Below are 27,251 nucleotides of genomic sequence, written 5' to 3'. Positions count from 1 at the left end.
AATAAAGAATGAACTATCCAGGAGTATCATTCCTTTAATTAGCTAGTATTCTGAAGCTAACAATGTGTTGTTAATTGCTTTGTACAGATTTTATTTTTCAAGTTTTAGCTAAAAATTACATTATTCTTACGTACTTATCACAAAAATTGTTACAAATCATACGACTTTAGGAAATTGATTCTTTACAGTTTAATTATGTATCTTAATGTGCATTCTTGAAGAATTTACAAGAGTGGCGTGATTTATAACAGTTGTGTGATAAGATGCGTAAGAAAAATGTAATTTTGTAATTAAAACTCTAAAAAAAAATTTGTACGACGCAACTATGGAATTCACAACACTTTTTAACTTCAGAATAATAGCTAATTAAAGAAATGATACTACTGAATAGTTCATTCTTTTCCTGTAATAGTTTTTATCCTTAAAACTAAATAATAATGGTATTTTACAAACAATTTCAAATTAGTGTAACTCTGAAAATGTTGAGACTAGGACACATGTCTATATGACAATTTTTGCTCAGAATGTCTTCGAAAATAAGTTCCGTAAGTGACGGTAAATCCTTGTGAATCACCCTGTATAGTAGACGTACATTATTTCATTTAATGTTGTTTGTCTGCAAGGAGTCACGTGTATAATTACATGCACTCACAAGTGACAAATGAAACGCAGAAGTTCATCAGAGGTTCTTCTCTGCATAAACTCCAGTATCATAAGTGCTCTGGTTTCAAATCCCATGGAGAAAATGTGGGGAAATTACACTTGTCACATTGCGTTATGTAAGAGCTAGACAGCCACGTTGCTAAGCAACAGTGATGACATATAAAATCCAGATCCGTTTCAACTTCTCACAAAGTTGGAGATATTCTAGCAGCCACTAAATGCTACACTTTCCAACCTCCCCGCAACTTTTTATGTTGTACCCCCTTTGTGTTGCTGTATCACTTGGCGGTGTCTTTGTCTTGTTTCTGTACCCTGGGGCTAATTTGGTTAGACCTGAGGCAACGTCTTCTCCCCGTTTTGAAATTAAATCACTACATAAACACGCGAAACTTAGAGCAGAATGAGGTTATGTTGGCACACTTGGCGGTGGGGAATGCACATAAGAAGGCTAATTGAATGCAAGTGGGTAATGGGGTTGCAGTAAAAATGAGTGCCTTGAATTATGAACCCCTCGGTTTCTGCTCAAAACCACAAACATCGAGCCATAGTTTGCTGAATTCTGAAGCTGCAGTAATGAGAGGCGGAATTACCGTGTTACAGTAGAATGGGGATTTTCTCTCAACTGTTATTAAGTGTAAATGTTGATATGTTATATATATTAATATGTTGCTTTCATGTCCATAATACAATAATGAATCGGCTAAAAAATAAAATATATGTTTAATACTACAGGGACATCATTTTATTTTTACTAACATTTTTAATATTAACCTGTCTGTACCTTTAGAGAACCGGAAACACCGCTTGCTCCCCCATCCAAGACTGGAGTTCGATGATACTGGCGTAAAACACAAATCACTCTACTAGGTATAGGATGGAAGAAAAGTAGTTCATCCATTTACGTAAACTAGGAAATATCGCGATTTTGAGTTTGATAATTTTCATTAGGTTTTTCTTTAATCAAAGTACAGCACTGTATTAAGAATAACTGTTTTTACTCACGAAGTGAGTTATCCATGCCAACGTATTCATTATGCAGTGTATACAGTCTACAGCACATTAGCGTACAATATAGAGAAATAAGTTAAATTGAAAAATAATCATAATATGAATGTTTAAACACAATTTTGGAAATGGTGGCCGTTCATTTCGATACAGGCTTCAGTTCTTTTGTGCATATTATCGCACTATAGACTATTGCATCTAATTCCAATTGCCAGTTTCGTCCTTCGTACTAGTAACTCATGTTGAAATAATTCTGTACCTACTCTACGTACTGTGAATTCAATCTTCACTTCTGCCCGAACCGAAAATATAAAATTACTCAGACATGCTATCTACTGTCCGTCCAAGTGGTTATGCCGCAGGATTGTAGAAAGGGAGGAAATCACGTGACAGTTAATTACTTAACGAGGCCCTTTTATTTAAGTTAAATTAAACAGCTGTATAATATTACGTAAACGTCCAATTCCTTAGAGAAATTAATGTTTTCAGAAAAGAGCTAAAACGGCCCAGCTTTTACAGAGGGGCGAGCAGAAGCAGGTGGGGGAAATCGGGATGCGACGTAGGCAAACGGACAGTACCTGTGCGAAAATATGATTCAATATTGAAAGCTCTTTCGTCACTGAAAAACGCGAACATATTTCTGGAACGTACTATACTCAGTATCTCAGTACTGCTTACTATCTGCGTTCTTGGTTCTGTGTGTAGTTGGAACTTCCTTAGTAGAAGGGGTGGGAGTGAAGTACATTCAAAAACTCAGGTAGAATAAAAATTGAAGTAATAATAAAATGATATCCCTGTATTACAATATGCATTATACAAAACAAGGAGAAAAGGAGAATATAGAGAAAATAAGGGGAATGGTTATATTTTTATTTTCTTATATTATTACGTTATTTTACATCACATAGCATATATATTTATATTATATTAGGCCTATATTGTATTAGGATATATTATATTACATTACAATTATATATTATATTATATTATATTATATCATATTATATTTTATGCTCGACCATGCCGAAATGTAGTAATTATACACCTCGTAGCAGCCCTTTAATGGACCTCATTAATGTACACCTATTCATTAAAGTTCAGGTGTTCCACCAATCAGAAAACACCATTGTAGCAATATGAAAGCGCAAGTATCGATAATTCTCGGATATGCAATCGAAAGACAACTAGCGAAACGTCACGGAGGCTAGAAATCCAATACTGTCGCAGAAGGTTATGTTCTGTTACTATAATAATTAGCGTTAATTGTAAATAATATTCAAATAAATTCAATTTGTCATCTCGTTTTTCAATATCTAAATCAATTTCCAGGTTATATCAAGATTAATGTTTATTTTACTCTCTAGATTATATCAAGGTCGTATGAAAATTATGAAACTCGCATGCGCCCGTTTCATAAACATACTCGCGTCTTAATTGCTACCATTATAGGCTCGTTGCATAATGTGCTAATATTATATTATATTACTAACCGTACCCGTGCGCTCCGCTGCACCCGTTAGGAATAAATATAGCCTAAAGTAATTACATAATTAAAATAGGACGTTTGATCCAGGGAACATTCGTGTTTGATAGAAGGATAAATCGTTTAATATGTTACTTAATTTAAGTTGCATCCAAATAATTAAAATGCGATCATTTTGGTCCAGAGACACTCATTTGGTGCAATGACAATTCCTTTAACATGTTCCTAAATTTTTATTACATGCAACCATAGTTTAATGAAGATTGACATCATTTAGATTTAATGTGTATATTTTATTTTACTTGTTATAGGTTTCCATTCAATTATGGTAATAACTTAATTTTAACCCTTGTTTTCTACGTATTCAGTAAATGTCGCTTGGCCCACTATGGTTGTGAACCCTTCAAATAATTAAAAATTATATTATATAATATTACATATTATATTATATTATATTATATTATATTATATTATATTATATTATATTATATTATATTATATTATATTATATTATATTATTTTATATTATATTATATTATATTATATTATATTATATTATATTATATTATATTATATTATATCAGAAGTTACTGTAATAACATTACCATATAGCATTATGTCCATCTAGAGAAACTACACTTTCCAATGGTCAAATAATAATTAATTATACAAATCGGTTAATTTAGCTTCCGATATTACTTTATACAATCACAGAAACATTCTCTGTAGGCTATCTTTCATAGCTTTCGATTGTTGCTGTCCAAGGCCCCTTATAGACGAAGTAATTTGTTTTTTAATTCATTACACGGCCTTAGATGGCAATTATTTTAATTTAAAACTCATTTATCTCATTAAATATCAGTCCTATCAAAATTTTGTAAAGAATGAAACCTATCAGAAATCATTTTTAAAGAAACTTTTGTTATTTAACTTTTTCACAAAAATCAATAATAAGCGAGATATTTCGATTTATTTAATTCATGCCCCCTTATAACCCCCCTTTTAAATAAAGTATTTTGAATGCCATATAGCGTAAAATCTAAGTTACAACGAACTTAATTTATATTCCAATTTTCATATAAATCGGTTCAGCCATTATCGCGTGAAAAGGTAACAAACATACAGACAGACATACAAACAAAAATTTCAAAAATGCGATTTTCAGCTTCAGGGTGGTTAATTATATATGTTAGGACCAATTATTTTTGGAAAATCGAAAATTACCAGAAAAATTTCGGCTACAGATTTATTATTAGTATAGATTACTTTATATTATATTATCGTAAAGAATTTGCAGTTTGAATTTGCTGGCAAACAAATAAACAAATGGTAGAGAGGTGATAAAGACAGAAGAAAGTAAATAAAGATAAGAAGAAATAAACTAGGCCTACTCTAATACAAAAAAATAGATATTAATTGACTTACTAAAATTCTATTTCACTAATGTTACCTTCACCAAAATGTTTGAACGGAGCCACCATTTTCAGTCGACTATCTATGTGGGAAACAAATTACGATCGCGAAGTATGTTTTATAGTACTGTAAAGAATTTGCCGTTTGAAATGTTGGCAAACAAATGCTAGGGTAGTGATAAAACAAGCAAATGCTACGGAAGCGATGAAATTAAACAAATGCTACGGAAGCGATAAAATTGTGCGATAAGCAGCAGTGATTGGTTGAAAGATGTCCTTTCGTATCGTTTTATTGATTAAAAGTAGTAAGCTTATGACGTAGTAAAACTGTAATAGTCACTAAAATATCACTTCACATATATTTTCGTCAAAGAGTTGATCGGTAAATACCTCAAATGAAAGCGAATTTCCTTTTTATGATGTTAAAAGCATTAATTTCAGTTGTTCATATTTTTTTGTATCAATAGCAACGACTTCACTTTCAGTGTGCAGTTCAAATGTTGTTATTTCACTTCTGGTGAAGATAACACGGTAATCAAGGAAGAGCAAAAGCATCGTACACGCTAAACGACCGTTACACGGTGCCATAGCTAATAACTCCTAACTTTGTATTTCTATGCACGTGACGATACCCTGCTATAATGCCACATATTTTTCTGTTTTGCTAGCTACAAGCCTCAAACGTGTGTGGCATACACAAATGCATCGATGGTATCTGCAGCGCTATGCAGCCACGTTCAGTCCATTTCAGTACTATAACACAAATTATACCTTTATCAAGTAGACGAGGTATGGTAGTAGGGAATCGGCTTTGAACGACTCCAAATGCTCCAACCGACTGTTCGTAGCCGGCATGGAAGTCTCTAGCACTTAAAAGTAATTTAAGTACTGTATGTTTCAAAGCCTTTATTAAGCTGAGATCACATATTTGCAGACAAATCTACCGCTATTAGGTCTTAATTCATTTCAGTCTGGAATATTCTGTTTGTTATGTTGGATTCTACCGGTATATAATAATAATAATAATAATAATAATAGACTAATAATAATAATAACAATAATAATGACGACAACAAGAACAAGAACAACGACAATGACAATAATAATAATAATAGTGATAATAATAATAATAACAATAATAATAATAGACTGATAATAATAACAGTAGTAATAATAATAATAATAATAATAATAATAATAATAATGACGACAACGACAAGAACAAGAACAATGACAATAATAATAGTAATAATAATAATAATAATAATAATAATAATAGTAATAATAATAATAATATTCATCTACTTATCGAGCTTTAGTTTCAGAAAAAATTGTATTGGTACATCAGATATTGGCATTAAAGACAGCAAGAAAAATTGTTTAAGACAACATCTGTCTCGCAACCAGAATATTTTAAAACTTACTTTCAACAAAATGCTAAATAAATGTGTTTCAGAAATGGTGATAGAAGTATAATGCTTAACAAAATCAATGATATATATTTTTTCTTATTATGGTTGAAATTTTCTTGAAAATATTTTGATTTAAAATTCTATTGGAAATTTTCGGTACTAGCGGGAGGCAAGGTCCCGCCCCGTGGCGTCATGGTCTATGATAAGGTATCCTGCCTAGACTGGCGTTACGAAATGAACGCTGGTTCGAATCCTTAAGAGGGAAGAAATTTTCTTATGAAATTACGGCTATTGTATGGGATCAATGCCCACCCAGCATCATGATGCATTGAAGAGATACGATAGGTAGCGGAATTCGGTTACGAAACCCAGCTATAATGGCTGAGGGAAGTTATCGTGCTGAACACACGATAATTCCATTCTTGTTGGATGATCGTCCACCTCTGGATTTCAGGCCAGCAGTAGACCAGTCGGTGTAGGCCCTTAAAGGACTGTAGCGCCACGGATTGATTAATTAATTAGATGAAGTCAAGACAATCCTGACTAGGCAATATCACACGCCCCTGGTTCCCTGCAGTTGATACGCGTTTGTAGTTTTTTTTCCAGGGTGTTTGCAGTAGACTGCAGCCGTGGCGAGAACGTGACTCGCGAGACATTGTGGCTCGCAGTGATAGCTGTGCATTTCGCTTGCTTCTAACCTCCGCCAACCCCCGCCCTCTCACTCATGGAGTCAAACTCCGTTCCATTTGTATTTGTCTCTGACCTGCGAGTGGATTATGTCTCTCTCGAAACCATGTACGAAAGTTTGAAGTAGGATGGGAGGACGCATTTTTGTGCTGTCAATGTGATGAGAATATTAAATGTATGATTTGTTCACAAGTATTACGAGGAAAACGGTTGTATAACATAAAACGGCATTATACTACATGTTACTCATGATACATTAAAAGGTTAAGTGTTATTGTTATCATCATCATCATCATCATCATCATCATCATCATCATCTCTGTACGTCGACCCTTTTTCAGCAGATGTACGAATAATGCGGTTAGCTCTTCAATTTGAACTCACTGATTTACTATGCGATGTAAAATGAAAGCTAGATGTAAGGACTTGACAAATGTTGAACTTTCTAATCTTTTCCAAAAAATAAATATCCGAAGCTTCGTTCTTTCGCTTGCTCTGTTGAAGCCATATTCGCTACAACTTACGTTTGTGAAAAATTATTTTCAACAATTAAAATAGTAAAAACCAAATTTAGATCACGACTGACAGACAAATACCTTCGTGATCAACTACGACTGGCAGTAAGTGACATAATTCCTGACTTTGAAACTTTGTCGCAGAGACATTCTGAAGACAGTTAATTTTAGGTTGTGATATTGTTCATTTATTGTTAATTTCTTTCTTCGTTACACGTACTAAAATTAGTTTGTAGTCTTGTACTGTATAAAATTATATTTAAGTGCTTGACGTAAGGAAAATGAAAATCCGTTAATAAGTCAGACAGTTGATTCACTTCCCCTTCGGGTGTCCACCTCCCTCCATAGGTGCTATGCACATTGCAGGTTACACAGTGGCTCGGCGCACGATCACATTTTCGCCACCGCTGCAGTACAGATATACCTGAATGATTAATACATATGCCTCAAAAGTGGTAAAATATTAATATTTGAAACTCATACAGTGATGTAATAAGTAAAGCTAGAGTCAAAATGTGCTGCCCACATATGAGTTCTTCGTGAGATAGAGCAGATTTTCTTTTGAGATCTTCCTCGTAGTCGTTGTAACAGACTCGCCTGTTCCCCGAGGCGCTGATGTATTCTTGTGAATGTGTATCTGGCTGACGTCTTGGGAGAACGAAAACCTGCAGCCTCGAGTGCATTCGTTGGCTTTGCCATTACATCAAGTGCATCCTCGCATACTCTTCGTTTACATATCCTTTTTCTACTTTTTGATGTTTTTCACACAACAGTACTGTGTAACCTATCTCGCGACAGACACCTTGTCTGCTAGTCATTCGGTTTCAGACCTCTGTGAAATGGGAAAAGTAAGCAGTCAGCTTGCGTTCAAACAAGTCAGTGGCGAATCATAAGAGAAAATGTACATTGCTCGCAAGTAACTGCTTGATACTGTATGTCAGAGATGATTAGGCACGTAATACGTTAAGGGGTTAGGTACAGCTTACAGCAGTAAAATTTTGGAAATATTCAACATTTTTTTTCCTGCTTTATTGTATTTTGCACAATAATGTAAATTAGTATGTGTAAAACACTGTCCTTCTCCTATATTAAAAACATATTTTTACGATTAAAAAAATTATTTACATTTTTGTTTTCAAAATTCAGTTCACTGTGCAGTTCTGAAGCGTTTCCCACATAATTAAAAAACTATCCAACATTCTGTGATCAAATATTTTGTGTATAATAATAAATAATATTGAAATGCCCCCCATTTAGGGTAGCCCTTACGGACTCAGTATATCTTCAAAAAAATTAATATACATATGTAAACATAGATATTAAATTTTAAAGAAGGGAAACAAAGAAAAGGGCGTGAAAAATTACAATTGCTATTAATATGGCACCACGTGATTAATTAGGATTTGGCAGAATTTTTTTTAACACAATTATCACAATGTCATCCCTCAGAGATGTTAGCAGAGCAAACTGCCGTCGAAATTCTTCGAAAAAAAGCTGGTTTAGTCCCTCGAGCACTTATGAGCAAGCCGAATACCTCAAAGTGAATTAAGGCATATTTCAGCTTGAAATAGTTGACTGTAGGCTCATAGATCGACTTCTTCTCAAGGTGGACCTCGGCTGACTGATGACATTCTACTTCAAAACGTATCGTGGGGTCCACAGTGATGCCCTGTTTAGTGTCAGCATTGTACGCTAAAATATCTACTCGTCTCGTTGACCAATCTTCAGCTAGACAGGAGATTTCTTCTCCTGCTATCCAGCCCTTATTTCTTAATGCGACAGCAATTTTAGATCCTATAAGATGATGTCTAGAGTTCCTCGAGAGCAATCCCTGTTCACAGAATCCCAAGACATGTGCTATAGTTTCAATCTCCGGGCAGCCATGTCTGCACCGTATACCGTCGAGAGATCTGCCGGGAACGGAACGAACAGCTGCATTTGCTGTCATTTTCAGGCTAGTGAATGTATATTCACTAGTCGAAAGTCACTTCTTGTTTGATGCATTATGATGCAAGATCACTTCTTTTCTTTTGATAGATTGTCTGATAGAAAATAAATTTATTTAAAAAAAATGGTCAAATATCAGTACTTTATTCCAACATAAAATAAAAAAAAAATAGTTCGAAGAGCATGATATTGTAAATATGAGTTCAGCAATAAAATAAAAGAGAGAGTACATGAAAAAGTTAACAAGTTTATGAGTTATGAGAGAAACGCTTCATCACTGCACAGTAAACTGCCACCATGTTGAATTTTGAAACAAAAAATATATATAAATAATTTTTTTAATCGTAAAAATATTTTTTTCCATATAGCAGAAGGATAATGTTTTACATATACCAATTCTCTTTATTATACAGGATATAGTAATGGAGGAAAAGAAATTTGAATATTTCCAAAAATTTTAGTGCTATAAGCTACACCTAACCCCTTAAGTAGACTAAAAAGGATGTGATGAAAATAAATTTAAGTAAAACGTAAACGTTGACGATTTATGAAGGAAATAAAGTTTAACGGATGAAAATATTGAAGAATGTGATAAATTTCATTACTATTGTTGGTTAGTCAACTGTCTGAAGATAGGTCTGAACCAATATGGAATCAATCATGAGACAACTAGGCCAGAAGTAATGGGGTTAGCGTGGCCAGTTCAGATATACTGTATACAAATAATTTTTATCCCTCTGACACATCGTCAAGTGAGATGTACTGGCTGATTATGGATGTACCTACAGTACATATCAGCCAGAACTCAAGAGGAAAAATTTCACTATATTGATTCGTAAATTGATAGATCAGGAAATGTAAAATAAATATTAAAAATGTGATTGCGTAAACAAGAAAGTAATAATATTATGTTACGAAAACTTCAAGATCCGACATCGGTTGTTCGGTGACGGCAATGAGTTACGTCACACTATTCAGATGTCACTTGCTTAGGAAGACTATACAAGCTTTCACTGGTAAGAATAATTAGAGCTCGAATAGTCCCCATTTCATCTTCGTCAGGATACAAAAGTGTGTCTTTTAGCTTAATTCTATTTCAAGAATATCCCACATCAACCACGCAGAGAAACAGTAGAAGCAATCCGTGTTCTTATTGGTCATGCTATTCTAGCCGCTCATTTTCATCGGATCTCCATTTTGCTATCACCATCTTGTGTTTTGTGCAAAGACAGTGATAGTGTTATGGACTGGGCTCACGTTCAAAAGTGTAGTGCATTAAAAGACTTTCACTATACTTCAAGTCAACAGGCGAACTCTACTGGGAAGTACGTAGACGAATGACTTTGTGTCAAGTGTCCGGGCAAGAAATAAATAAATAAATAAATAAATAAATAAATAAATAAATAAATAAATAAGTAAATAAATAAATAAATAATCAAGTAAATAAATAAACGGGCGGACGGACAGACATATATATTTTGCACTCACTATTGAAATCTTAGTTAAGGGTATTTGAGAATAAGGTGCTTAGGAAAATATGAAGCTAAGAGGGATGAAGTTACAGAATGGAGAAAGTTGTACAACACAGAACTGCACGCATTGTATTCTTCACCTGACATAATTAGGAACGTTTGGGATGGGCAGGCATGTAGCACGTATAGGCGAATCCAGAAATTCATGTAGAGTGTTAGTTGGGAGGCCGGAGGGATAAAGACTTTTGGGGAGGCCGAGACGTAGATGGGAAGATAATATTAAAATGGATTTGAGGGAGGTGAGATATGATGATAGAGACTGGATTAATCGTGCTCAGGATAGGGACCAATGGCGGGCTTATGTGAGGGCGGCAATGAACCTCCGGGTTCTTTAAAAGCCAGTAAGTGAGTAAGTAAGTATTGAAATCTTATTTCTGTTGACTGAAAACACAGTGAGACAGAGGAACCTCAGTTGCCAAAAAAAGTTGTAGACAGTACTGTATTTTAACAGCAGGAAAGAAGTGATCTTTGCTACCACATAGAAGGCACAAGGAAACTAATCCTGACTGTACCACAAACCGATAAAATGGCAAGAGGTAATATGGCAAGACTATTCTCAAGTTGAAAATATGAAATATTTAGCGGCAGTTATAAATGTGACATTTACGTATTTTTTTTTTGTTTGATTTTAACAGTGAATATTTTATAATACATATTTTATCTATTCAATCAAATACGCAGATTTTCTTCATAGTGTAGGACAAAAATGAAGTTAATATATTCATAAATAATATAGGAAGATATGGGGTAAATTAGGGTCTGTTGGACTGTCGGATATGTTGGACACTTTGTACTTTAACGTGTTACCTCGCCACTTGTGGGCACCACATTCTGCAAAAAGTCAATGACGGAAGTAGTTTCACTCGCGGCTACTTCCGTCATTGACTTTTAGCAGACTGTGGTGTCCACAGGTGGCGAGGTAACACGTTAAAATACAAAGTGTCCAACATACCTGACTGTCCAACAGACCCTAATTTATCCTATAAATATACTGTTTGTTTATAAATGAACTAGTCATCTCAGTTTACGGTCTCTATAATTTTTGTTTCGGTTTCATACTACTATTTTTCTAGCTATAATTTGAGCAACGAGAAGTATAGTCCGCGTCACCGTTTTTCGCGTGTGAAATAAGTAATGGGAACGTTAAGTCCGAGTGTTTTACATTTGCCGCAGTCAGTCTAACAACCGTGTTTGACAAATGGATGATATGACGTGTATAGAAAGTGGTACCATTCTCAGCTGCACTAGCAACATACTCACAAACTGGACACTATATATCAAGGACACACGCCAAAAATGCTGGCGCCAGCTGTATAAACTTTCTTTGTTAGTGAAGGGTAAAATACTTGAACCACATGCGTACTTTATTTTAGGAAGATCCGTTAATTGTGTATAATATTACATTTAATTTAAGGTATTTAATAGTCAATATAAATTTTTAACTTGTTGGTTCGTTAACAAGTTTTAATATTTCTAATGGTTTTCTGAAACATCCTATAAAATGTAGAGTACAGTAGAGGATATTTTTTTGTCTTGCAGTACCGCTTGAAGTAGGCCTAATATCTATTGTAGTACTCCATTTAATGCTGTAAAAAGTTGGTCTGGAAGTTATTATTGACTTTATAATGTAATAATGTCTTCAAATTACGTTAGAAGTCGGCTTTGTCGCCAGAGGTTGCTTGTTGTACAATTAAAAGTTGTGTATTTACACAGCAAGTAAAACACTATTAAACTTTCCACACAACTGTCTTGTTTTCGGAAACAAAGGGTCGCTGGTACAGCATCAAAATATCCTTTTCTCTCTGGTTCCAAGGATACGGGGTATGATATAACAAGCGCTCGGAAATTCTCTTCTTTTTTATATTCTGTCCTAACTTCATTTGAAGGTGCAAGTTTTCATACCCTTTTGTTTTCCCCTTACACAAATACGAGGAGAGTTGAACCAAGGGTTTTGAACTTTGCGAGTAACAGAGACAGAGATGAAGGCGGGGAAGTATAAGTTAGAAAGGAGAGAGGAGTAGAGAGGGAGAGAGAGTAAACTTTGGAATAGAAGTTGAAGACAATATCACAAATGTATTCCTTCTCGCGGAGCTTTCTCCTTACCCCTGTTGCTCTCGCTTTATACTTCCCGCTTTACATATTGAACACACTCGAACCTGTGGGGGCAATCGGTCACAGAGGACCCTAGGTAGTAACTTCTAGAGCAGATTAACTTCTCTAGCGAACACCCATACATAAGTCACGCGAGTTAGGTTGAATGCGATGGGAACTGCTATTTGTTCAGGGAAATTCTGATCGAACAAGTTGCAAACTGTAATTTAAACATAAACAGGATATCTTCTTGATGCCGTACATCAGGTTCGTAGACGAATTTCTCTACGTCAGGAATACCAACTCAAAACGTGCCAAGTTGAAAGCAGTACAGACAAGGATTATATAGACTGTTCTGCTTCTTGGTGGCAGTTTAACTTTGTTCAGAATCGTGTAGGAATGGTAACGAATTGTTCATGATAGTATATTTGCATCATAAATAAGCATATTTTGTCTTTTTCCAGAAAAATGAATGTTTTGCACACTGTAGACAGAATATTATTGATATATTAATTTGTCCTACAGAATTTATCTGTAATATTGACACTTAATATTTTAGGAAAAAAATTCGCTCCGGCGCCGGGGATCGAACCCGGGTCCTTGGTTCTACGTACCAAGCGCTCTGATCACTGAGCTACGCCGAATTCAATCTACAGCACCGGATCGAACTTTCCTCCTTCGATGTTTCCCTTTGTGGCCTGACTCCAAATTAGGCATAGGTGACGTGTATCCAATGTCAACTGCCATTATACCAGGAGCGCACTCAGCTGAGTGACTTGTTGGCCGGGAATCCGCAGTTATTATGCACTGCTAGCTGAGAGAATATTATAGATACATTAATTTGACCTACAGAATTTATCTGTAATATTGACACTTAATATTTTAGGAGAAAAATTCGGCGTAGCTCAGTGCTCAGAGCGCTTGGTGCGTAGAATCAAGGACCCGGGATCGATCCCCGGCGCTGGAGCGAATTTTCCTCCTAAAATATTAAACACTCTAGACAGAGTTTATGTTCTTATCACAATTTCAAGACTTGTATTATCATATTTTTGTATATGCGGATGAAGTGAATATGTTAGGAGAAAATCCACAGACTATTATAGAAAACACAGAAATTTTACTTGAAGCGAGTAAAGAGATAGATTTGGAAGTAAATTCTGAAAAGAGGAAGTATATAAATACGTCTCGTGATCGGAATATAGAACGCATAGGCGGAGTTATGGGGGGGCATGAGGGGGGGCACTGCCCCCCAAACTTGTTTGAACTCTTTCTTTCTTATTAACATTAGAAAATATTGAATTCAGAAGAAATATGAATAACACACTGCACAATGCAGAAAAAAGAAAAGTGATCCCGGTGTAATGTGTAAACTTAAAGACGAGATTAAATAAAATAGGCTAATTAGAGTTTACATTAATTCATATGATATCTTCAGGAAAGCTTCATATAAAAACGTGTCTGTTAGCACTATTACGTAGTTTTATTGATGTATATGTGTTTCTGTACGAGAGAGAAAAAGAGAGATATTGTCTTAAATTACGCCCTATTATAATTTGTAGTAGATCTACAGTTGAAGCCCTATACAACTCGGTCCGAAACATCGCGGATATGGATGTAACACTGTAAGAAACATGCCCCCGAAAATGCCTTTATTAAATGATCGTATTCCGAATAACAAGGTTGAGCTATAACGGGGGAAGGAGGTAAATGATGTACCCCATAACCCCGTTATATGGGGATTCTATGGTTTTGCTTCCCCCCCCCCCCAAGGAAACGTTTCTCTCTCAACCTATGATAGTACGAAATGGAAATATAAAAATTCGGAGTTTACCCTTTGAAGAAGTGGAAAAATTAAAAAATCAGTAATAAATATAAATTAAACTCGAGAGTAAATTAAACTCACCGTCAGATTAAATATAAGAAATTCCTGTTATTATTCGGTTGAGATCATTACCTACCGATGCGATCTCAAAAAAGCTGAAAGTTAGAATTTATAAAACAGCTATATTACCGGTTGTCCTGTATGTTTACGAGACTTGAACAGTCAATTTGAGAGAGAAACAGACGTTAAGGGTGTTCGAGAATAAGGTGCTTAGGAAGATATTTGGAGCTAAGAGGAATGAAGTTACAGGAGAATGCAGAAAGTTACACAAGGCAGAACTGCGAGAATTATATTCTTCATCTAACGTAATTAGAAACATTAAATCCAGACTTTTGAGATGTACAGGACAAATAACACGTATGGGTGAATCCAGAAATGCATATAGAGTGTTACTTGGAAGACCTGAGGAAAAGACGTTTGAGGAGCCCGTGAGATAGATGGGAGGATAATATTATAGTAGATTAATCCACTCTCTAGCATTTTTTTCACAATGCTATCTTTAATTTAAGGATTAGGCTGTAAAAACCTGTTCAACCTCAGATAATGAAACGAATTAGTGCAACTTTTTTTTCTAGAAACTAAACTGCCTTATCTTTTAATACATTTAAGAGGGTGATAATGATTATTTTTTAAGCTTGGTTTAGTATTGCTCCTTAGAGAGCATAAAGTATACTTCAAACTGAGATTTTGGTACATTTTTAAAGTCCGTATAAAATTAACCCGAATCATATTAGCTTTACTTGACCCTATGGTTTTTACTTCACATTAGGAAACTAAAAAAATCCCCGAACTGAATTATTTATTGAACTATTTTCGCTTGGTTTTTCAATGGCCGAACCTGGGATAGGTTCATGCATTATTCAGCTATCACTTGATAACTGTTACAGGCCTATAATATGTTAAACTATTAAAATGTCCTGTGGAAGTCGACGTGTTTAGCCCTTTTTATGAAGATGCCTCGTAACCTTTTGTTATGAGACGTCCTCGAAACATGGTCCTCAGAGTGGAGAGCAGCTATTAAGAGTCGTCGCGACTTCGCTAAATGTGGCACATTAATATCCGCTCCCCCTCAATGCCGTCTGCAATCCTGGAAAACATTTGTCAGCGAAATGGCGACTGCCTCCAACAAGGATTGTTGACACCAGCCGTCATATTCACCTCAGACTTCAGTTGTGTATTACTGCCACTAATGTTTTCTCTGATATTGCTTCAGAAACTTTCCCATGAAGCCAGTTCCAGCATAACAACTCTCTTACAGACTATTTCCTTGGGTAATATGTGTACAGGGTAGTTCGCAAAAGATTATTCGTAAGGTTATTTTGAAAAGGATCTGGTCAAAGAGTTATTGGTTATATCAGGACGAATAGAATAAAATAGTGTACGTACTTCCATGCTTTCCCATTGTCGGTGGCGGACCTGACAATTAATGGCGCTTCGATCGGTAGGATCTGTGGGTTGTCTGAAGTCAGACACCTAAAAAATATATTTCGCGCACATTTAATGATGAAAGTTGCTTGGAGTTGTTGATATGCTTTGTTATTGAGGGTTATGTAGACGTCTTCAATTTGTTGTGCTTTGAATTAACCAGTGACAAAAGAATAGTGTGTGGTGGTTTACAAAATAATTACAAAAATTCCGTACTGTTTTGTTACGGGTTGTAGATAGGAATGCAGTAGAAATAGTGTAACAAGACATTTCTCTTCATCTCCCAAAGAAAAAGATGTGTTTGGGCAATGAGCCAGAGCGATTCCGCGGAAAAATAGGCAGCTTTCGGTAAATAACCATATTTGTGATGTCCATTTTTCTGAATCTACATGATTATAAAATCAGATTGTCATAAGACAGAAATACCGCGAATGTGTTGAAAATTACAACCAGGTACTGTACCTCATATTTTCCCTAATTTACCGAAATGATGAAATATATGAAAATAAACGTTACGGAGTGGTAATATTCGATGAGACCAAACTTAGAGAGGAAATTCAATTTAATAATTATTCCCTTATAGTTGACGAATTTGTTGATTTCGGAGATCTCACGACTGATGTCCAAAAGAAACAATTAGCAGATCATGCATTAGTATTTATGTTTATGAAATTTATGCAAGAGTCCACACCTGTGGAGTAACGGTTAGCGCTTCTAGCCGCGAAAGCAGGTGGCCCGGGTTCGATTCCCGGTCGGGGCAAGTTACCTCGTTGAGGTTTTTTCCGGGGTTTTCCCTCAACCCAATATGAGCAAATGCTGGGTTGGATCCTGGACTCGTTTCACCGGCATTATCACCTTCATCTCATTTAGACGCTAAATAACCTAAGATGTTGATAAAGCGTCATAAAATAACCTACTACTAAATTTATGCAAGATTGGATTCAACCAATTGCTATTTACGCTAGCAGAAACGCTACTCCAGGTGATACTCCCGCTAAAATTCTTATACAAGTTATACCACAATTAGAAGCAGGCAACTGATCATGGTGAGTAATTTAATTCATTTATAGGCACGTAAAATATCATTCAGCTCTTTATATACTGACATTTTGTAGGTTTTGTTTTCTGTCCCTGAATTCGCAACTTGTTACTAAATGATTATTTAAATACTGAACTTATAATATTGCTTTCACATCGTTTCAGATCCCATTGTGTTTCCTGTTACGAACGTTTATAGGCCTAATAGTATTACCTGATAAAGACTGTTAACTATGAATAAGGGGCTATAAAGGTATTTCTCAAGTTACTAATAGCCGGGTTAAATGGAAGAAATTTGCTTTTAAAAAGGAAGGACTACATTCAACGGAACAAGTACTGTGAACTCCTTCCTAGTCACGCTCATACAGAGCAGTGTATATTGGAGAGTACCGCATTCTTTTGATCCGACAAATGCCGACGCGGCGGCCATATTTACTCCTGCGGAGACTCAGTACACCGTAAGACTTGCGTAGGAACACAGGTTTCTAGTGTCATTTTCCATCGTTATCATGAAGAATGCCGTGTTGTTGTGAAGTTAATCAATGTGTAATCAATTGCTGTTGTACTGAATTAGCATTACAGCTTGTTGTCTATGCGGGTGACATGAATATATTAGGAGAAAATACACAAACTATTAGGGAAAATACGGGAACTTTACTGAAGCAAGTAAAGCGATAGGTTTGGAAGTAAATCCCGAAAAGACAAAGTATATGATTATGTCTCGTGACCAGAATATTATATGAAATGGAAATATAAAAATTAGAAATCTATCCTTCAAAGAGGTAGAAAAATTAATATATCTTGGAGCAACAGTAACAAATATAAATGACACTCGGGAGGAAATTAAACGCAGAATAAATATGGGAAATGCCTATTATTATTCGGTTGGGAAGCTTTTATCATCCAGTCTGCTGTCAAAAAATCTGAAATTTAGAATTTATAAAACAGTTATATTACCGATTGTTATGTATGGTTGTGAAACTTGAACTCTCACTTTGAGAGAGGAACAGAGATTAAGAGTGCTTGGGAATAAGGTTCTTAGGAAAATATTTGGGGCTAAGAGGGATGAAGTTACAGGAGAATGGAGAAAGTTACACAACTCAGAACTGCACGTATTGTATTCTTCACCTGACATAATTAGGAACATTAAATCCAGGCGTTTGAGATGAGCAGGGCATGTAGCACGTATGGACGAATCCAGAAATCCATATAGAGTATTGTTGGGAAGCCGGAGGGAAAAAGACCTTTGGGGAAGTTTGCAATTCTAAACAATTAGTTGAGTTTCTAGGTACAGGCCCGAAACAGAAAGATCTAGTGAAGATGAATCTGAGGAAAAGAAATTAATATAGGCTAAATCTTAATTTAACTGAAAATGGAAATATTGACTTGAGTGAACAACAAGCTCTTTACTATTTGTTGGGATCAGTTTTGTTCAAAATAAAACAAAATAAGTTGTATAATATTTGTGAAAACTGTATTTCGTATCTAATAATTGATAACAGGGATGAATCTATAAATTTTATTACCATATTAGTGACTCTCAAGTCGTACATGGAAATGTCACGTATACCCTTATAAATTCGTGTTTGATATAATTCTAAATCCAGAAAAATGTGAAACGTTGGTAGAAAATGTATTGACACTAAAGGATTTGAAGTCTTTATTCATTAACACTTCACCTCATACGTTCCCAATTCGTTATAATATATTTTTAAAAGTCTTATCCCTATTTCAGGACTAGAATAGATTTATTGTTAAGAAAATTGTCTGTTATAGCAAATGCACGACAACAATTTGCTAAATGTGGCGGTCGAAATGTTGGCGTGAGAATTGCACTAGAACATTGCTGATGTTGTCCCTATTGAAATGGACATAACATAAATAATAAAGTGTTATCTCCCATGAGTCATTTCGCTATGACAATAATGTTTATTAATCCTTGTCTCCTGTGTTCAATAAACCACAACAACATGTATGAAATTGCCTTTAATCACCATCGTTCTAGCATTACTGCTTACGCTTCTGTGCCGAGCAAGGAGTAAATATGGCTGCCGCCGCCGAGAATGCGGTACTCTCTAATATACACTGCTCTGCGCTCATAGCTGTAGCAGCGCCGCGTTGCGGCGGATCCGTGTAAACTCACAGAAGACAGATATGAACCTCACAAGTGATACCAAAAAGCACCACTTACAAGACAACTAGGCCAGGAGATAATGGGGTATGGTGGCCAGTTCCTTTCCCCCTCAATTTTATACATCGCAGATTAGCTATATATTACACTAGTCAGACTTCAGATGTATACAAACAATAATTGTTCTTCCTCTGATATAATACTGTATCAAGTGAGATAATAGAGGTACATATTATCAGCAGACCTCAATCAGATTAAGGATATTTGTGACGAAAATTTGAGGCATTTGTACACACATTTTTAAACTAATAGCAAAACTTTTCCCTCTCATAGAAATTAGTTAATTTGTTGCACTTGAAAAATATGCCTCCATTTTTCTATAAAATTCATTTTTAAAATGTAGTTGCTGATCTTATTACTTGAAGCAAGCATAGAGATAGGTTTGGAAGTAAATCCCGAAAGGCCAAAGTATATGATTGTCTCGTGACCAGAATATTGTACGGAATGGAAATATAAAAATTGGAAATTTATCTTTTCAAGAGGTGGAAAAATTAGAATACCTGGGAGCAGCAGTAACAAATATAAATGATACTCTGGAGGAAATTAAACTCAGAATAAATATGGGAAATACCTGTTATTATTCTGTTGAGAAGCTTTTATCATCCAGTCTGCTGTCAAAAAATCTGAAAGTTAGAATTTATAAAACAGTTATATTACCGGTTGTTCTTTATGGTTGTGAAACTTGGACTCCCACTTTGAGAAAGGAACATAGGTGCTTAGGAAAATATTTGGGGCTAAGAGGGATGAAGTTACAGTAGAACGGAGAAAGTTACACAGCTCAGAACTGCACGCATTGTATTCTTCACCTAACATAATTAGGAACATTAAATCCAGACGTTTGAGATGGGCAGGGCATGTAGCACGTATGGGCGAATCCAGAAATGTTATATAGAGTGTTAGTTGGGAGGCCGGAGGAGAAAAGTTCGATGGGGAGGCCGAGTTGTAGATGAGAGTATTATATTAAATTGGATATGAGGGAGGTGAGTTATGAAGATAGACACTAGATTAATCTTGCTCAAGATAGGGACCAATGGCGTGCTTATGTGAGGGCGGCGATGAACCTCCGGGTTTCTTAAAAGCCAGTAAGTAAGTAAGTTGCTTATCTTAAAGTTTTGAAAGCCAGTAAAAAATTTGTGCTCTCGACTTTTTAAGAATCGTGAGTTTAGGAGCAGTATGCCTTAGAAATTTCTCATTTTTCTTAAAAAAGAAGATACATTTATTTTAGTGACTAACTGTATCCTGTTTTTTTTTCTTTCAATTTATGCTTCAAAATTATTATTATTTTTTTCAAAACCTAATCTCGAATTTAAATTGTTGCAACAATGATATTTGACCATGCGAAAATGAGAATTTCACATCAATTAGAAACAAAAATGTTTAATATAAATATTCTTCTATATCTAATGACTGATACTGTGGTGTCTTTGTAATCAGTATGTGGGAGCACGTTCGTCAGTAGGAAAGTTGTTGATACCTAGCCTGTATACTCGTATAATTTGCTCACATAGCATAAAAAGTAAATTTTTGGACAGATGTTACCACTTTAAATAGAAACAGGATTACATAATGGAGACTTTAATAGTTATACTATTTTAAACCCTCAAAAAACCTAAAAGCGGTAACTTTATATAGCCTAAATTATTAAAAATCTATGTAACGTCAAATAAGTTTACCCGAGCAGAAACTGGATTCAATCAGAAAAAATATGTGACAGCGTGTAACTATGTGGTGTAAATACTTTGCTGTAACCCTCTGGACTGAGGAATGTAGAGGATTATCTAAATAGCTTTTTCCAGATTGCACGCCGAAACTTTTATATGTTTTAATAGATTTTCTGCAGGCTTTTCATTGAACTTCATGTGCATATGTAACAAAGTTATGTTATAAGCAGTCAATTGCTATATTACCAATAGGCCTATTAATGGATTTCTGAACACGCAAATTGAAGGCACATGTTTTTAAAAGGAAATCAATATATTTAACGTTTTTAACCGTACTCTCTCATATACTGTTAAAAATATTTTGTTTCCAGCATAAATATATTAATTACAAACTTTAATTACCTGGATTACTATAAAATAAATATTTTATAATCAATTTGCAGCAGTTACTATATCGTATTTATATACCATCCCTCTGGAACAGGGGAAAGATGCTGGGTAACGTTCGGTGCTGGACCCGGACTCATTTCACCGGCATTACCACCTTCATTTCATTCAGACGCTAAATAAGCTAGATGTTGATACAGCGTCGTAAAATAACCCAATGAAATAAAAACAGGGGAAAGAACATTTCAGCACTTAAATAAAGAAATATTTCATTTTTGGACAAAAAAAAGTAATGAATTCAGAATATTTCACAAGAAGGAAGAAGAGAAAGACAGAAAGAAGGAAGGATTTAATTTTTAATTTTATTGGGTTATTTTACGACGCTGTATCAACATCTAGGTTATTTAGCGTCTGAATGATATGAAGGTGATAATGCCGGTGAAATGAGTCCGGGGTCCAGCACGGAAAGTTACCCAGCATTTGCTCGTATTGGGTTGAGGGAAAACCCCGGAAAAACTCTCAACCAGGTAACTTGCCCCGACCGGGATTCGAACCCGGGCCACCTGGTTTCGCAGCCAGACGCGCTGACCGAAGAAGGAAGGAAAGAAGAAAGAAAGAAGAGAGGAAAGAAGAAAGAAAGAAGAAAAGAAGAAGGAAATAAAGAAAGAAAGAAGAAAGAAAATAAGAAAGAAAGAAGAAAGAAACAAAGAAGAAACGAAATAAAGAAGAAACGAAAGAAAGTAAGAAGAAAGAAAGAAGGAAAGAAGAAAGAAAGAAGGAAAGAAGAAAGAAAGAAGGAAATAAGAAAGAAAGAAGGAAAGAATAAAGAAGAAAGAAAAGAAGAAAGAAATAAGTAGGGAGGAAAGAAGAAAGAAAGAAGAAAGGAAAGAAGAAAGAAGAAAGGGAAGAAGAAAGGAAAGAAGAAATAAAGAAACTAGGAAGGAAAGAAGAAAGAAAGAAAGTAGGAAGAAGAAGAAGAAAGAAAGAAGAAGGGAAAGAAGAAAGAAAGAAGAAAGAGAATAAGAAAGGAAAGGAGAAAGAAAGAAACTAGGAAGGAAAGAAGGAAGAAAGAAAGTAGGAAGGAAAGAAGAAAGAAAGTAGGAAGGAAAGAAGAAAGGAAAGAAGAAAGAAAGAAACTAGGAAGGAAAGAAGAATGAAAGAAAGTGGGAAGGAAAGAAGAAAGAAAGAAGAAAGGAAAGAAAGAGAAGAAGAAAGGAAAAGAAGAAAGAAAGAAAGTAGGAAGGAAAGAAGAAAGAAAGAAGAAAGGAAAGAAGAAAGAAAGAAGAAAGGAAAGAATAAAGAAAGAAAGTAGGAAGGAAAGAAGAAAGAAAGGAGAAAGGAAAGAAGAAAGGAAAGAAGAAAGAAAGAAGAAAGGAAAGAAGAAAGGAAAGAAGAAAGATACTAGGAAGGAAAGAAGAAAGGAAAGAAGAAAGTAAGAAGGAAGGAAAGAAGAAAGAAGGAAGGAAAGAAGAAAGAAAGGAAAAGGAAAGAAGAAAGGAAGAAGGAAAGAAGAAAGAAAGAAGGAAAGAAGGAAGAAAAAGAAAGGAAAGAAGGAAAAAAAGAATGAAAGAAGAAAGAAGGAAAGAAGGGGTAAAGGAACTGGCCACCCTACCCCATTATCTTCTGGCCTAGTATCCTCGTAAGTACGATGAAAGAGTAATGGAACGGATAGTGGATAAATCATCAGCACGTACAGCTGAAAAGCCGGGTTCAAATCCCGGCGCCGGAGAGAATTTTTCTCCGTTCCATTACTCTTTCATCGTATGATGACGCAGAATATCTGCATGGAAATATCATATGTACTTCGGTACATTATAATAATATATCCTCGTAAGTGGTGACTTCTTGCTGTCACTGGTGAGGTTCAGACCTGTGTTCGGACAGTTGACTAAAACAACAACAATATAACATGGGAATCTGAAATAATACACTAAACAACGTGAGACAGAAACCGGTAAAAATACAAAATTAAGTATACAGTCATAACTGAAGCACAAATAAAACATCCAATAATAACATGAAATAACGTCTGAAGAGAACGGAAAAGCGACGTGATAAATTTAGAATAAGGAAAATTTACACTGAAAACATATCCAAACAAGCGATATAAGAGTAATGGGACGAAGAAAAATTCTCTCCGGCGCCGGGATTTGAACCCGGGTTTTCAGCTCTACGTGCTGATGCTTTATCCACTAAGCCACACCGGATACGACCCCGGCGCCGGACAGAATCGTCTCAGATTAAGCTCCAACTCTTGGGTTCCCTCTAGTGGCCGCCCTCTGCACTACGTCATAGATGTCTATGAACGTAGGACCGAAGTCCACACATGTGCTGAGGAGCACTCGTTATGAGTGACTAGTTGGCCGGGATCCGACGGAATAAGCGCCGTCTTAAATCACGAAGTGATTTACGCATATCATATATATTATTTTTATTTTTTTTTTTCTCCGTTCCATTACTCTTACATCGTATGATGACGCAGAATATCTGCATGGAAATATCATATGTAATTCGGTACATTAAAATAAAATAAAATATAATATAATATAAAATAATATATATCCAAACAAGATTATAATGTCACTCACCCGATTCCCCAGCGGTTCAGACCGAGTGTTGTCACCAAATTCATCAACGCTAGACTTTCACTCATAATCGTACATTAAATAGCTGATTAAAAGTGTTTATAAACGCGTCACTGCAAGGTGATACCATTTTGTAACCGTCTGTACAAGTGAGACTGGAGCGTAGGCAGAGAGCTTGGACATCGCTATATGCCTCCTCCTCAAACAGAAGCGGGCAGCGTCCCTCACTCCGGTGATGGAAAACACTTGTGACGTCTCAGCTAATGGAGCAGTCTGAATTACTCAAGACTCCCCCTGCCTTACTTATTAAAGCGTGGTTCGCAGTCCGAATTTGGCTCGAGATAATTATTAAATTGGAAGAAATGGGCCCTATAAAAAACCTGCGATGATTTATTTGGAAATGACGTGTACAAATTCTTCGAAGATTTAAAAATCACAATGTAATAGTAGGGGGCATATCAACGAACCTTAAATATGATGTAGACCTACTTGTAGGAAATCAAGTAACTCCTAGAAATGCAACACAGAATGTTTTAAATATAAGGTTATTCAGAATTATGTTTCCATTTTGAAATGCAAATGCATCAGTATCTTTAATTTAGAGTGTATTTAAATCACATGTTCGAAAATGCCTCCCTGAATCCCAAGGCAACGGTTCGCACGGTTGTAAACCGTACTTGTAGCATTTCGCACCTTTACACGTTTATTCCCTATTGTCGCCGCGTATTTGTACCTTAACCAGATACAGCGTGATGTAACTTACACATGAGATAACAGCTTAATAAATAGCGACTATCAACAACGTGGACGTAGTTACGGCAAAAGCATGCCTCGCGCTCCGTTCACTATGACACGTTTCGAAAATGTATTGTAACTCCGTAATTATGAATGTGACCCCATTAATTTATTTACATTTTTCTTTCAAATAATCTCAGGAATCACCTCCAAAAAAAAAAAAGGGGGGGGAAGAACTTCGTGAACCATCCTGTATAATTTGTAGATTAAAGTTTAAATACCAGATTGAATTTCTTAAGGAGTATGCATACATAAAGATAATAATAAAGTTAATGACAAATATACTCATAATTGAGATAATTTATGTCAGAATAATTTGGTATTCCCAAGAAACTATTTCGATTAATTAAAATGTGTCTCAGTGAAACGTACAGCAGAGTCCGTATAGGTCAGTTTCTGTCAGATGCGTTTCCAATTCACTGTGGGCTAAAGCAAGGAGATGCACTATCACCTTTACTTTTTAACTTTGCTCAAGAGCATGCTATTAGGAAAGTCCAGGATAACAGGCAGGGCTTGGAATTGAACGGGTTACATCAGCTGCTTGTCTATGCGGATGACGTGAATATGTTAGGAGAAAATCCACAAACAACTAGGGAAAACACGGGAATTTTACTGGAAACAAGTAAAGAGATAGGTTTGGAAGTAAATCCCGAAAAGACAAAGTATATGATTATGTCTCGTGACGAGAATATTGTACGAAATGGAAATATAAAAATTGGAAATTTGTCTTTTGAAGAGGTAGAGAAGTTCAAATATCTTGGAGCAACAGTAACAAATATAAATGATATTCGGGAGGAAATTAAACACAGAATAAATATGGGAAATTCCTGTTATTATTCGGTTGAGACACTTTTATCATCCAGTCTGCTGTCAAAAAATCTCAAAGTTAGAATTTATAAAACAGTTATATTACCGGTTGTTCTTTATGGTTGTGAAACTTGGACTCTCACTTTGAGAGAGGAACATAGGTTAAGGATGTTTGAGAATAAGGTGCTTAGGAAAAAATTTGGGGCTAAGAGGGATGAAGTTACAGGAGAATGGAGAAAGTTACACAACGCAGAACTGCACGCATTGTATTCTTCACCTGACATAATTAGAAACATTAAATCCAGACGTTTGAGATGGGCAGGGCATATAGCACGTATGGGTGAATCCAGAAATGCATATAGAGTGTTAGTTGGGAGGCCGGAAGGGAAAAAGACCTTTGGGAAGGCCGAGACGTAGATGGGAGGATAATATTAAAATGGATTTGAGGGAGGTGGGATATGATGATAGAGAATGGATTAATCTTGCTCAGGATAGGGACCAATGGCGGGCTTATGTAAGGGCGGCAATGAACCTGCGGGTTCCTTAAAAGCCAGTAAGTAAGTAAGTATACCATAGTGAAGAAAATAAAGATGTTGAGAATGTAATGGATATAATTTCAGTTTTCGTTTCTAAATGTGGAAGATTCGGTACAGGCTTGGAATTTACATCCTGCTAGTAAATCAGTTTATGGAATGTAACTTCAAATGAATTTAACTTCCAATGTGTAATGTTCAAGACATACGTTATTGAATGTTTACGTAAGGCACTTACAGTAGCATATAGTTGTTTATTCCGACCTTAGATGTCACTTTTCATTTACTACATTACCCATAAACCTTAATCTCTTTATAAGAGACGTACGACTTGACATTCGCTAGACGTCGCTAGTTGCCATGCAACGATGTACGACTGTTTGATCCATGCAGCCAGAAGGAGAGTTCCCGATAAGTATTTCATCAAATTATAATGCTTCGTTTGAAATCCTTGAGACATTGAGACTGAATCTCTTAACCAGGAAGCTTTCGTGAAAGAGGAGTTCTAACGAGCTAGTGCCATTTTCATTTCATTCCAGACTGTCTTTGAAATGGAAGCTACTGACTACGATTTCTTAGTTATAAGGAGGAACATATTTCCTGTGGAAAATAGATGTTAGGACGCATGATTACACATTCTACATAAATCAAAAGCCGATTAATAAATACATTAGCATAAGAAAAGTAAACATATTATAACAACTTTATTAATTGTAATTTTAAAAGTCCCATAAAATGAAGGGAACTTATAATCACCATAAAACTTGAACAGATATCACACAGAAATATGGCGATCGACTGGAAATTGGTAAATATGAACTCACGCAAAGAAGAGGTTCGTTTATTAGCAAGTGAAGAAAGAAGAAAAATAAAATTTCTTCTTTAACGTTGATATTATTTTTTATTGTTCCTCATTTCTTTTTTGCTTGCTATTTTCTTATTGTTCTTCTCGAACTTCATCATTTCTTATTTCGTTTTCACTTTATTCCAACTTCGTTATTTCATCCCTGTTTTTGAATGTAACTTCCATATTCGATCAATACTAATACAGGGTTGCTTTCGATCTCTGGAAACGAATTTTGAATGACGTCATGTGCGTCAGGAGTCACACGACTGCTGAACTGTTATGAGAGGTGACAGACCAGCAGTGAATGATTTCATTGTCAGAGTGCACGGTGTCTTACAGCAGCAAACATTCTC

General features: G+C 35.5%; 1 protein-coding gene and 1 long non-coding RNA gene across 2 annotated transcripts in view; one reads left to right on the top strand and one right to left on the bottom strand.

The window, feature by feature from the left end:
- LOC138711603 (uncharacterized) overlaps positions 1 to 24,159 on the bottom strand; it is a 29,823-nt gene extending 5,664 nt beyond the window's left edge. Inside the window, exon 1 of the long non-coding RNA XR_011335407.1 lies at positions 23,920 to 24,159. This is a non-coding gene — a long non-coding RNA (uncharacterized lncRNA). The remainder of the gene's footprint in view (positions 1 to 23,919) is intronic.
- LOC138711652 (procollagen C-endopeptidase enhancer 1-like) overlaps positions 1 to 27,251 on the top strand; it is a 1,452,145-nt gene that overhangs the window by 1,331,215 nt on the left and 93,679 nt on the right. The gene's annotated exons all lie outside the window — the stretch shown is intronic.

Source organism: Periplaneta americana, chromosome 13 (assembly GCF_040183065.1).
Source record: "Periplaneta americana isolate PAMFEO1 chromosome 13, P.americana_PAMFEO1_priV1, whole genome shotgun sequence".
Taxonomy (NCBI): Eukaryota; Metazoa; Arthropoda; class Insecta; order Blattodea; family Blattidae; genus Periplaneta; species Periplaneta americana.
This window is presented reverse-complemented; position numbering and strand designations above follow the sequence as displayed.